The sequence below is a fragment of the Triturus cristatus genome, chromosome 11, assembly GCF_964204655.1.
Source record: "Triturus cristatus chromosome 11, aTriCri1.1, whole genome shotgun sequence".
NCBI classification, from domain to species: domain Eukaryota; kingdom Metazoa; phylum Chordata; class Amphibia; order Caudata; family Salamandridae; genus Triturus; species Triturus cristatus.
This window is the reverse complement of record NC_140594.1, coordinates 586429942-586444803: the sequence shown is the minus strand read 5'-3', so window position 1 is coordinate 586444803 and position 14862 is coordinate 586429942.

The window sequence follows — 14862 nt, the reverse complement described above, 5'->3', positions numbered from 1 at the left end:
AAAAACTAAACATTAAAAAATTACCATTTCTGACCATCTGGAGAAGGTTCGACAGGTCACGGGTCATCGTTTTTCATCGGAAAATTAATTTTTTGGACTGTAGAAAAATTGATTCAAAATGTCACTTGGATTGTGCCTCTTGTTGAATAACTACTTTTTAAAGCCTCAATGTGACCAAAATTGCCATTTTTACAGACTTTTTCTCCTACTCAGAAGCTTCAATTTCGACCAATTTCAGGCATTAAAATGACTCTAAACATACTTATTTTTGTTCCAAAAGTGATAATTCACATGCAATAGTCATTTACAGTCAAAAAATTAAAAATTAAAAAATTTCCATTTCTGACCATCTGGAGAAAGTTCAACAGGTCCCGGGTCATCGTTTTTCATCAGAAAATTGATTTTTTTGACTGTAGAAAAATTGATTCAAAATGTCACTTGGATTGTGCCTCATGTTGAATAATTACTTTTTAAAGCCTCAATGTGACCAAAATTGCCATTTTTACAGACTTTTTCTCCTACTCAGAAGCTTCTATTTCGAACAATTTCAGGCATTAAAATGACTCTAAAAACACTTATTTTTGTTCCAAAAGTGATAATTCACATGCAATAGTCTTTTACAGTCAAAAAATTAAACATTAAAAAAATACCATTTCTGACCATCTGGAGAAGGTTCGACAGGTCACGGGTCATCGTTTTCCATCAGAAAATAAATTTTTTGGACTGTAGAAAATTGATTCAAAATGTCACTTGGATTGTGCCTTATGTTGAATAACTACTTTTTAAAGCCTCAACGTGACCAAAATTGCCATTTTTACAGACTTTTTCTCCTACTCAGAAGCTTCTATTTTGACCAATTTCAGGCATTAAAATGACTCTAAACAAACTTATTTTTGTTCCAAAAGTGTTAATTCACATGCAATAGTCATTTACAGTCAAAAAATTAAAAATTAAAAAATTACCATTTCTGACCATCTGGAGAAAGTCCAACAGGTCCCGGGTCATCATTTTTCATCAGAAAATTGAGTTTTTTTGACTGTAGAAAAATTGATTCAAAATGTCACTTGGATTGTGCCTCATGTTGAATAACTACTTTTTAAAGCCTCAATGTGACCAAAATTGCCATTTTTACAGACTTTTTCTCCTACTCAGAAGCTTCTATTTCGACCAATTTCAGACATTAAAATGACTCTAAACACACTTTTTTTTGTTCCAAAAGTGATAATTCACATGCAATAGTCATTTACAGTCAAAAAATTAAACATTAAAAAATTACCATTTCTGACCATCTGGAGAAGGTTCAACAGGTCCCGGGTCATCTTTTTTCATCAGAAAATTGATTTTTTTGACTGTAGAAAAATTGATTCAAAATGTCACTTGGATTGTGCCTCATGTTGAATAACTACTTTTTAAAGCCTCAATGTGAATAAAATTGCCATTTTTACAGATTCTTTCTTATACTCAGAAGCTTCTATTTCAACCAATTTCAGGCATTAAAATGACTCTAAACACACTTATTTTTGTTCCAAAAGTGATAATTCACATGCAATAGTCATTTACAGTAAAAAAACTTAAAAATAAAAAAATTACCATTTCTGACCATCTGGAGAAGGTTCAACAGGTCCCGGGTCATCTTTTTCATCAGAAAATTGATTTTTTTGACTGTAGAAAAATTGATTCAAAATGTCACTTGGATTGTGCCTCATGTTGAATAACTACTTTTTAAAGCCTCAATGTGACCAAAATTGCCATTTTTACAGACTTTTTCTCCTACTCAGAAGCTTCTATTTCGACCAATTTCAGGCATTAAAATGACTCTAAACACACTTATTTTTCTTCCAAAAGTGATAATTCACATGCTATAGTCATTTACAGTCAAAAAATTAAAAATCAAAAAATTACCATTTCTGACCATCTGGAGAAAGTTCAACAGGTCCCGGGTCATCGTTTTTCATCAGAAAATTGATTTTTTTGATGGTAGAAAAATTGATTCAAAATGTCACTTGGATTGTGCCTCATGTTGAATAACTACTTTTTAAAGCCTCAATGTGAATAAAATTGCCATTTTTACAGACTTTTTCTTATACTCAGAAGCTTCTATTTCAACCAATTTCAGGCATTAAAATGACTCTAAACACACTTATTTTTGTTCCAAAAGTGATAATTCACATGCAATAGTCATTTACAGTAAAAAAATTAATCATTAAAAAAATACAATTTCTGACCATCTAGAGCAGGTTCGACAGGTCCCGGGTCATCGTTTTTCATCAGAAAATTGATTTTTTTGAGTGTAGAAAAATTGATTCAAAATGTCACTTGGATTGTGCCTCCTGTTGAATAACTACTTTTTAAAGCCTCAATGTGACCAAAATTGCCATTTTTACAGACTTTTTCTCCTACTCAGAAGCTTCTATTTCGACCAATTTCAGACATTAAAATGACTCTAAACACACTTATTTTTGTTCCAAAAGTGATAATTCACATGCAATAGTCATTTACAGTCAAAAAATTAAACATTAAAAAATTACCATTTCTGACCATCTGGAGAAGGTTCGACAGGTCATGGGTCATCGTTTTTCATCAGAAAAGAAATTTTTTGGACTGTAGAAAAATTGATTCAAAATGTCACTTGGATTGTGCCTCATGTTGAATAACTACTTTTTAAAGCCTCAATGTGACCAAAATTGCCATTTTTACAGACTTTTTCTCCTACTCAGAAGCTTCTATTTCGACCAATTTCAGGCATTAAAATGACTCTAAACACACTTATTTTTCTTCCAAAAGTGATAATTCACATGCTATAGTCATTTACAGTCAAAAAATTAAAAATTAAAAAATTGCCATTTCTGACCATCTGGAGAAAGTTCAACAGGTCCCGGGTCATCGTTTTTCATCAGAAAATTGATTTTTTTGACTGTAGAAAAATTGATTCAAAATGTCACTTGGATTGTGCCTCATGTTGAATAACTACTTTTTAAAGCCTCAATGTGACCAAAATTGCCATTTTTACAGACTTTTTCTCCTACTCAGAAGCTTCTATTTCGACCAATTTCAGGCATTAAAATGACTCTAAACAAACTTATTTTTGTTCCAAAAGTGATAATTCACATGCAATAGTCATTTACAGTCAAAAAATTAAAAATTAAAAAATTACCATTTCTGACCATCTGGAGAAGGTTCGACAGGTCACGGGTCATCGTTTTTCATCGGAAAATAAATTTTTTGACTGTAGAAAAATTGATTCAAAATGTCACTTGGATTGTGCCTCATGTTGAATAACTACTTTTTAAAGCCTCAATGTGACCAAAATTGCCATTTTTACAGACTTTTTCTCCTACTCAGAAGCTTCAATTTCGACCAATTTCAGGCATTAAAATGACTCTAAACATACTTATTTTTGTTCCAAAAGTGATAATTCACATGCAATAGTCATTTACAGTCAAAAAATTAAAAATTAAAAAATTACCATTTCTGACCATCTGGAGAAAGTTCAACAGGTCCCGGGTCATCGTTTTTCATCAGAAAATTGATTTTTTTGACTGTAGAAAAATTGATTCAAAATGTCACTTGGATTGTGCCTCATGTTGAATAACTACTTTTTAAAGCCTCAATGTGACCAAAATTGCCATTTTTACAGACTTTTACTCCTACTCAGAAGCTTCTATTTCGAACAATTTCAGGCATTAAAATGACTCTAAACAAACGTATTTTTGTTCCAAAAGTGATAATCTTTTACAGTCTTTTACAGTCAAAAAACTTAAACATTAAAAAATTACCATTTCTGACCATCTGGAGAAAGTCCAACAGGTCCCGGGTCATCGTTTTTCATCAGAAAATTGATTTTTTTGACTGTAGAAAAATTGATTCAAAATGTCGCTTGGATTGTGCCTCATGTTGAATAACTACTTTTTAAATCCTCAACGTGACCAAAATTGCCATTTTTACAGACTTTTTCTCCTACTCAGAAGCTTCTATTTTGACCAATTTCAGGCATTAAAATGACTCTAAACAAACTTATTTTTGTTCCAAAAGTGATAATTCACATGCAATAGTCATTTACAGTCAAAAAATTAAAAATTAAAAAATTACCATTTCTGACCATCTGGAGAAAGTCCAACAGGTCCCGGGTCATCGTTTTTCATCAGAAAATTGAGTTTATTTTGACTGTAGAAAAATTGATTCAAAATGTCACTTGGATTGTGCCTCATGTTGAATAACTACTTTTTAAAGCCTCAATGTGACCAAAATTGCCATTTTTACAGACTTTTTCTCCTACTCAGAAGCTTCTATTTCGACCAATTTCAGACATTAAAATGACTCTAAACACACTTTTTTTTGTTCCAAAAGTGATAATTCACATGCAATAGTCATTTACAGTCAAAAAATTAAACATTAAAAAATTACCATTTCTGACCATCTGGAGAAGGTTCAACAGGTCCCGGGTCATCTTTTTTCATCAGAAAATTGATTTTTTTGACTGTAGAAAAATTGATTCAAAATGTCACTTGGATTGTGCCTCATGTTGAATAACTACTTTTTAAAGCCTCAATGTGAATAAAATTGCCATTTTTACAGATTCTTTCTTATACTCAGAAGCTTCTATTTCAACCAATTTCAGGCATTAAAATGACTCTAAACACACTTATTTTTGTTCCAAAAGTGATAATTCACATGCAATAGTCATTTACAGTAAAAAAACTTAAAAATAAAAAAATTACCATTTCTGACCATCTGGAGAAGGTTCAACAGGTCCCGGGTCATCTTTTTCATCAGAAAATTGATTTTTTTGACTGTAGAAAAATTGATTCAAAATGTCACTTGGATTGTGCCTCATGTTGAATAACTACTTTTTAAAGCCTCAATGTGACCAAAATTGCCATTTTTACAGACTTTTTCTCCTACTCAGAAGCTTCTATTTCGACCAATTTCAGGCATTAAAATGACTCTAAACACACTTATTTTTCTTCCAAAAGTGATAATTCACATGCTATAGTCATTTACAGTCAAAAAATTAAAAATCAAAAAATTACCATTTCTGACCATCTGGAGAAAGTTCAACAGGTCCCGGGTCATCGTTTTTCATCAGAAAATTGATTTTTTTGATGGTAGAAAAATTGATTCAAAATGTCACTTGGATTGTGCCTCATGTTGAATAACTACTTTTTAAAGCCTCAATGTGAATAAAATTGCCATTTTTACAGACTTTTTCTTATACTCAGAAGCTTCTATTTCAACCAATTTCAGGCATTAAAATGACTCTAAACACACTTATTTTTGTTCCAAAAGTGATAATTCACATGCAATAGTCATTTACAGTAAAAAAATTAATCATTAAAAAAATACAATTTCTGACCATCTAGAGCAGGTTCGACAGGTCCCGGGTCATCGTTTTTCATCAGAAAATTGATTTTTTTGAGTGTAGAAAAATTGATTCAAAATGTCACTTGGATTGTGCCTCCTGTTGAATAACTACTTTTTAAAGCCTCAATGTGACCAAAATTGCCATTTTTACAGACTTTTTCTCCTACTCAGAAGCTTCTATTTCGACCAATTTCAGACATTAAAATGACTCTAAACACACTTATTTTTGTTCCAAAAGTGATAATTCACATGCAATAGTCATTTACAGTCAAAAAATTAAACATTAAAAAATTACCATTTCTGACCATCTGGAGAAGGTTCGACAGGTCATGGGTCATCGTTTTTCATCAGAAAAGAAATTTTTTGGACTGTAGAAAAATTGATTCAAAATGTCACTTGGATTGTGCCTCATGTTGAATAACTACTTTTTAAAGCCTCAATGTGACCAAAATTGCCATTTTTACAGACTTTTTCTCCTACTCAGAAGCTTCTATTTCGACCAATTTCAGGCATTAAAATGACTCTAAACACACTTATTTTTCTTCCAAAAGTGATAATTCACATGCTATAGTCATTTACAGTCAAAAAATTAAAAATTAAAAAATTGCCATTTCTGACCATCTGGAGAAAGTTCAACAGGTCCCGGGTCATCGTTTTTCATCAGAAAATTGATTTTTTTGACTGTAGAAAAATTGATTCAAAATGTCACTTGGATTGTGCCTCATGTTGAATAACTACTTTTTAAAGCCTCAATGTGACCAAAATTGCCATTTTTACAGACTTTTTCTCCTACTCAGAAGCTTCTATTTCGACCAATTTCAGGCATTAAAATGACTCTAAACAAACTTATTTTTGTTCCAAAAGTGATAATTCACATGCAATAGTCATTTACAGTCAAAAAATTAAAAATTAAAAAATTACCATTTCTGACCATCTGGAGAAGGTTCGACAGGTCACGGGTCATCGTTTTTCATCGGAAAATAAATTTTTTGACTGTAGAAAAATTGATTCAAAATGTCACTTGGATTGTGCCTCATGTTGAATAACTACTTTTTAAAGCCTCAATGTGACCAAAATTGCCATTTTTACAGACTTTTTCTCCTACTCAGAAGCTTCAATTTCGACCAATTTCAGGCATTAAAATGACTCTAAACATACTTATTTTTGTTCCAAAAGTGATAATTCACATGCAATAGTCATTTACAGTCAAAAAATTAAAAATTAAAAAATTACCATTTCTGACCATCTGGAGAAAGTTCAACAGGTCCCGGGTCATCGTTTTTCATCAGAAAATTGATTTTTTTGACTGTAGAAAAATTGATTCAAAATGTCACTTGGATTGTGCCTCATGTTGAATAACTACTTTTTAAAGCCTCAATGTGACCAAAATTGCCATTTTTACAGACTTTTACTCCTACTCAGAAGCTTCTATTTCGAACAATTTCAGGCATTAAAATGACTCTAAACAAACGTATTTTTGTTCCAAAAGTGATAATCTTTTACAGTCTTTTACAGTCAAAAAACTTAAACATTAAAAAATTACCATTTCTGACCATCTGGAGAAAGTCCAACAGGTCCCGGGTCATCGTTTTTCATCAGAAAATTGATTTTTTTGACTGTAGAAAAATTGATTCAAAATGTCGCTTGGATTGTGCCTCATGTTGAATAACTACTTTTTAAATCCTCAACGTGACCAAAATTGCCATTTTTACAGACTTTTTCTCCTACTCAGAAGCTTCTATTTTGACCAATTTCAGGCATTAAAATGACTCTAAACAAACTTATTTTTGTTCCAAAAGTGATAATTCACATGCAATAGTCATTTACAGTCAAAAAATTAAAAATTAAAAAATTACCATTTCTGACCATCTGGAGAAAGTCCAACAGGTCCCGGGTCATCGTTTTTCATCAGAAAATTGAGTTTATTTTGACTGTAGAAAAATTGATTCAAAATGTCACTTGGATTGTGCCTCATGTTGAATAACTACTTTTTAAAGCCTCAATGTGACCAAAATGCCATTTTTACAGACTTTTTCTCCTACTCAGAAGCTTCTATTTCGACCAATTTCAGACATTAAAATGACTCTAAACACACTTTTTTTTGTTCCAAAAGTGATAATTCACATGCAATAGTCATTTACAGTCAAAAAATTAAACATTAAAAAATTACCATTTCTGACCATCTGGAGAAGGTTCAACAGGTCCCGGGTCATCTTTTTTCATCAGAAAATTGATTTTTTTGACTGTAGAAAAATTGTTTCAAAATGTCACTTGGATTGTGCCTCATGTTGAATAACTACTTTTTAAAGCCTCAATGTGAATAAAATTGCCATTTTTACAGACTTTTTCTTATACTCAGAAGCTTCTATTTCAACCAATTTCAGGCATTAAAATGACTCTAAACACACTTATTTTTGTTCCAAAAGTGATAATTCACATGCAATAGTCATTTACAGTAAAAAAACTAAACATTAAAAAATTACCATTTCTGACCATCTGGAGAAGGTTCGACAGGTCACGGGTCATCGTTGTTCATCGGAAAATTAATTTTTTGGACTGTAGAAAAATTGATTCAAAATGTCACTTGGATTGTGCCTCATGTTGAATAACTACTTTTTAAAGCCTCAATGTGACCAAAATTGCCATTTTTACAGACTTTTTCTCCTACTCAGAAGCTTCAATTTCGACCAATTTCAGGCATTAAAATGACTCTAAACATACTTATTTTTGTTCCAAAAGTGATAATTCACATGCAATAGTCATTTACAGTCAAAAAATTAAAAATTAAAAAATTTCCATTTCTGACCATCTGGAGAAAGTTCAACAGGTCCCGGGTCATCGTTTTTCATCAGAAAATTGATTTTTTTGACTGTAGAAAAATTGATTCAAAATGTCACTTGGATTGTGCCTCATGTTGAATAATTACTTTTTAAAGCCTCAATGTGACCAAAATTGCCATTTTTACAGACTTTTTCTCCTACTCAGAAGCTTCTATTTCGAACAATTTCAGGCATTAAAATGACTCTAAAAACACTTATTTTTGTTCCAAAAGTGATAATTCACATGCAATAGTCTTTTACAGTCAAAAAATTAAACATTAAAAAAATACCATTTCTGACCATCTGGAGAAGGTTCGACAGGTCACGGGTCATCGTTTTCCATCAGAAAATAAATTTTTTGGACTGTAGAAAATTGATTCAAAATGTCACTTGGATTGTGCCTTATGTTGAATAACTACTTTTTAAAGCCTCAACGTGACCAAAATTGCCATTTTTACAGACTGTTTCTCCTACTCAGAAGCTTCTATTTCGACCAATTCCAGGCATTAAAATGACTCCAAACAAACTTATTTTTGTTCCAAAAGTGATAATTCACATGCAATAGTCTTTTACAGTCAAAAAATTAAAAATTAAAAAATTACCATTTCTGACCATCTGGAGAAAGTTCAACAGGTCCTGGGTCATCGTTTTTCATCAGAAAATTGATTTTTTTGACTGTAGAAAAATTGATTCAAAATGTCACTTGGATTGTGCCTCATGTTGAATAACTACTTTTTAAAGCCTCAATGTGAATAAAATTGCCATTTTTACAGACTTTTTCTTATACTCAGAAGCTTCTATTTCAACCAATTTCAGGCATTAAAATGACTCTAAACACACTTATTTTTGTTCCAAAAGTGATAATTCACATGCAATAGTCATTTACAGTAAAAAAACTAAACATTAAAAAATTACCATTTCTGACCATCTGGAGAAGGTTCGACAGGTCACGGGTCATCGTTTTTCATCGGAAAATTAATTTTTTGGACTGTAGAAAAATTGATTCAAAATGTCACTTGGATTGTGCCTCATGTTGAATAACTACTTTTTAAAGCCTCAATGTGACCAAAATTGCCATTTTTACAGACTTTTTCTCCTACTCAGAAGCTTCAATTTCGACCAATTTCAGGCATTAAAATGACTCTAAACATACTTATTTTTGTTCCAAAAGTGATAATTCACATGCAATAGTCATTTACAGTCAAAAAATTAAAAATTAAAAAATTTCCATTTCTGACCATCTGGAGAAAGTTCAACAGGTCCCGGGTCATCGTTTTTCATCAGAAAATTGATTTTTTTGACTGTAGAAAAATTGATTCAAAATGTCACTTGGATTGTGCCTCATGTTGAATAATTACTTTTTAAAGCCTCAATGTGACCAAAATTGCCATTTTTACAGACTTTTTCTCCTACTCAGAAGCTTCTATTTCGAACAATTTCAGGCATTAAAATGACTCTAAAAACACTTATTTTTGTTCCAAAAGTGATAATTCACATGCAATAGTCTTTTACAGTCAAAAAATTAAACATTAAAAAAATACCATTTCTGACCATCTGGAGAAGGTTCGACAGGTCACGGGTAATCGTTTTCCATCAGAAAATAAATTTTTTGGACTGTAGAAAATTGATTCAAAATGTCACTTGGATTGTGCCTTATGTTGAATAACTACTTTTTAAAGCCTCAACGTGACCAAAATTGCCATTTTTACAGACTTTTTCTCCTACTCAGAAGCTTCTATTTTGACCAATTTCAGGCATTAAAATGACTCTAAACAAACTTATTTTTGTTCCAAAAGTGTTAATTCACATGCAATAGTCATTTACAGTCAAAAAATTAAAAATTAAAAAATTACCATTTCTGACCATCTGGAGAAAGTCCAACAGGTCCCGGGTCATCATTTTTCATCAGAAAATTGAGTTTTTTTGACTGTAGAAAAATTGATTCAAAATGTCACTTGGATTGTGCCTCATGTTGAATAACTACTTTTTAAAGCCTCAATGTGACCAAAATTGCCATTTTTACAGACTTTTTCTCCTACTCAGAAGCTTCTATTTCGACCAATTTCAGACATTAAAATGACTCTAAACACACTTTTTTTTGTTCCAAAAGTGATAATTCACATGCAATAGTCATTTACAGTCAAAAAATTAAACATTAAAAAATTACCATTTCTGACCATCTGGAGAAGGTTCAACAGGTCCCGGGTCATCTTTTTTCATCAGAAAATTGATTTTTTTGACTGTAGAAAAATTGATTCAAAATGTCACTTGGATTGTGCCTCATGTTGAATAACTACTTTTTAAAGCCTCAATGTGAATAAAATTGCCATTTTTACAGATTCTTTCTTATACTCAGAAGCTTCTATTTCAACCAATTTCAGGCATTAAAATGACTCTAAACACACTTATTTTTGTTCCAAAAGTGATAATTCACATGCAATAGTCATTTACAGTAAAAAAACTTAAAAATAAAAAAATTACCATTTCTGACCATCTGGAGAAGGTTCAACAGGTCCCGGGTCATCTTTTTTAATCAGAAAATTGATTTTTTTGACTGTAGAAAAATTGATTCAAAATGTCACTTGGATTGTGCCTCATGTTGAATAACTACTTTTTAAAGCCTCAATGTGACCAAAATTGCAATTTTTACAGACTTTTTCTCCTACTCAGAAGCTTCTATTTCGACCAATTTCAGGCATTAAAATGACTCTAAACACACTTATTTTTCTTCCAAAAGTGATAATTCACATGCTATAGTCATTTACAGTCAAAAAATTAAAAATCAAAAAATTACCATTTCTGACCATCTGGAGAAAGTTCAACAGGTCCCGGGTCATCGTTTTTCATCAGAAAATTGATTTTTTTGATGGTAGAAAAATTGATTCAAAATGTCACTTGGATTGTGCCTCATGTTGAATAACTACTTTTTAAAGCCTCAATGTGAATAAAATTGCCATTTTTACAGACTTTTTCTTATACTCAGAAGCTTCTATTTCAACCAATTTCAGGCATTAAAATGACTCTAAACACACTTATTTTTGTTCCAAAAGTGATAATTCACATGCAATAGTCATTTACAGTAAAAAAATTAATCATTAAAAAAATACAATTTCTGACCATCTAGAGCAGGTTCGACAGGTCCCGGGTCATCGTTTTTCATCAGAAAATTGATTTTTTTGAGTGTAGAAAAATTGATTCAAAATGTCACTTGGATTGTGCCTCCTGTTGAGTAACTACTTTTTAAAGCCTCAATGTGACCAAAATTGCCATTTTTACAGACTTTTTCTCCTACTCAGAAGCTTCTATTTCGACCAATTTCAGACATTAAAATGACTCTAAACACACTTATTTTTGTTCCAAAAGTGATAATTCACATGCAATAGTCATTTACAGTCAAAAAATTAAACATTAAAAAATTACCATTTCTGACCATCTGGAGAAGGTTCGACAGGTCATGGGTCATCGTTTTTCATCAGAAAAGAAATTTTTTGGACTGTAGAAAAATTGATTCAAAATGTCACTTGGATTGTGCCTCATGTTGAATAACTACTTTTTAAAGCCTCAATGTGACCAAAATTGCCATTTTTACAGACTTTTTCTCCTACTCAGAAGCTTCTATTTCGACCAATTTCAGGCATTAAAATGACTCTAAACACACTTATTTTTCTTCCAAAAGTGATAATTCACATGCTATAGTCATTTACAGTCAAAAAATTAAAAATTAAAAAATTGCCATTTCTGACCATCTGGAGAAAGTTCAACAGGTCCCGGGTCATCGTTTTTCATCAGAAAATTGATTTTTTTGACTGTAGAAAAATTGATTCAAAATGTCACTTGGATTGTGCCTCATGTTGAATAACTACTTTTTAAAGCCTCAATGTGACCAAAATTGCCATTTTTACAGACTTTTTCTCCTACTCAGAAGCTTCTATTTCGACCAATTTCAGGCATTAAAATGACTCTAAACAAACTTATTTTTGTTCCAAAAGTGATAATTCACATGCAATAGTCATTTACAGTCAAAAAATTAAAAATTAAAAAATTACCATTTCTGACCATCTGGAGAAGGTTAGACAGGTCACGGGTCATCGTTTTTCATCGGAAAATAAATTTTTTGACTGTAGAAAAATTGATTCAAAATGTCACTTGGATTGTGCCTCATGTTGAATAACTACTTTTTAAAGCCTCAATGTGACCAAAATTGCCATTTTTACAGACTTTTTCTCCTACTCAGAAGCTTCAATTTCGACCAATTTCAGGCATTAAAATGACTCTAAACATACTTATTTTTGTTCCAAAAGTGATAATTCACATGCAATAGTCATTTACAGTCAAAAAATTAAAAATTAAAAAATTACCATTTCTGACCATCTGGAGAAAGTTCAACAGGTCCCGGGTCATCGTTTTTCATCAGAAAATTGATTTTTTTGACTGTAGAAAAATTGATTCAAAATGTCACTTGGATTGTGCCTCATGTTGAATAACTACTTTTTAAAGCCTCAATGTGACCAAAATTGCCATTTTTACAGACTTTTACTCCTACTCAGAAGCTTCTATTTCGAACAATTTCAGGCATTAAAATGACTCTAAACAAACTTATTTTTGTTCCAAAAGTGATAATCTTTTACAGTCTTTTACAGTCAAAAAATTAAACATTAAAAAATTACCATTTCTGACCATCTGGAGAAAGTCCAACAGGTCCCGGGTCATCGTTTTTCATCAGAAAATTGATTTTTTTGACTGTAGAAAAATTGATTCAAAATGTCGCTTGGATTGTGCCTCATGTTGAATAACTACTTTTTAAATCCTCAACGTGACCAAAATTGCCATTTTTACAGACTTTTTCTCCTACTCAGAAGCTTCTATTTTGACCAATTTCAGGCATTAAAATGACTCTAAACAAACTTATTTTTGTTCCAAAAGTGATAATTCACATGCAATAGTCATTTACAGTCAAAAAATTAAAAATTAAAAAATTACCATTTCTGACCATCTGGAGAAAGTCCAACAGGTCCCGGGTCATCGTTTTTCATCAGAAAATTGAGTTTATTTTGACTGTAGAAAAATTGATTCAAAATGTCACTTGGATTGTGCCTCATGTTGAATAACTACTTTTTAAAGCCTCAATGTGACCAAAATTGCCATTTTTACAGACTTTTTCTCCTACTCAGAAGCTTCTATTTCGACCAATTTCAGACATTAAAATGACTCTTAACACACTTTTTTTTGTTCCAAAAGTGATAATTCACATGCAATAGTCATTTACAGTCAAAAAATTAAACATTAAAAAATTACCATTTCTGACCATCTGGAGAAGGTTCAACAGGTCCCGGGTCATCTTTTTTCATCAGAAAATTGATTTTTTTGACTGTAGAAAAATTGTTTCAAAATGTCACTTGGATTGTGCCTCATGTTGAATAACTACTTTTTAAAGCCTCAATGTGAATAAAATTGCCATTTTTACAGACTTTTTCTTATACTCAGAAGCTTCTATTTCAACCAATTTCAGGCATTAAAATGACTCTAAACACACTTATTTTTGTTCCAAAAGTGATAATTCACATGCAATAGTCATTTACAGTAAAAAAACTTAAAAATTAAAAAATTACCATTTCTGACCATCTGGAGAAGGTTCAACAGGTCCCGGGTCATCTTTTTTCATCAGAAAATTGATTTTTTTGACTGTAGAAAAATTGATTCAAAATGTCACTTGGATTGTGCCTCATGTTGAATAACTACTTTTTAAAGCCTCAATGTGACCAAAATTGCCATTTTTACAGACTTTTTCTCCTACTCAGAAGCTTCTATTTCGACCAATTTCAGGCATTAAAATGACTCTAAACAAACGTATTTTTGTTCCAAAAGTGATAATTCACATGCAATAGTCATTTACAGTCAAAAAATTAAAAATTAAAAAACTACCATTTCTGACCATCTGGAGAAAGTTCAACAGGTCCCGGGTCATCGTTTTTCATCAGAAAATTGATTTTTTTGACTGTAGAAAATTGATTCAAAATGTCACTTGGATTGTGCCTCATGTTGAATAACTACTTTTTAAAGCCTCAATGTGACCAAAATTGCCATTTTTACAGACTGTTTCTCCTACTCAGAAGCTTCTATTTCAACCAATTTCAGGCATTAAATGACTCTAAACACACTTATTTTTGTTCCAAAAGTGATAATTCACATGCAATAGTCATTTACAGTCAAAAAATTTAAAATTAAAAAATTACCATTTCTGACCATCTGGAGAAAGTTCAACAGGTCCCGGGTCATCGTTTTTCATCAGAAAATTGATTTTTTTGACTGTAGAAAAATTGATTTAAAATGTCACTTGGATTGTGCCTCATGTTGAATAACTACTTTTTAAAGCCTCAATGTGACCAAAATTGCCATTTTTACAGACTGTTTCTCCTACTCAGAAGCTTCTATTTCGACCAATTCCAGGCATTAAAATGACTCCAAACAAACTTATTTTTGTTCCAAAAGTGATAATTCACATGCAATAGTCTTTTACAGTCAAAAAATTAAAAATTAAAAAATTACCATTTCTGACCATCTGGAGAAAGTTCAACAGGTCCTGGGTCATCGTTTTTCATCAGAAAATTGATTTTTTTGACTGTAGAAAAATTGATTCAAAATGTCACTTGGATTGTGCCTCATGTTGAATAACTACTTTTTA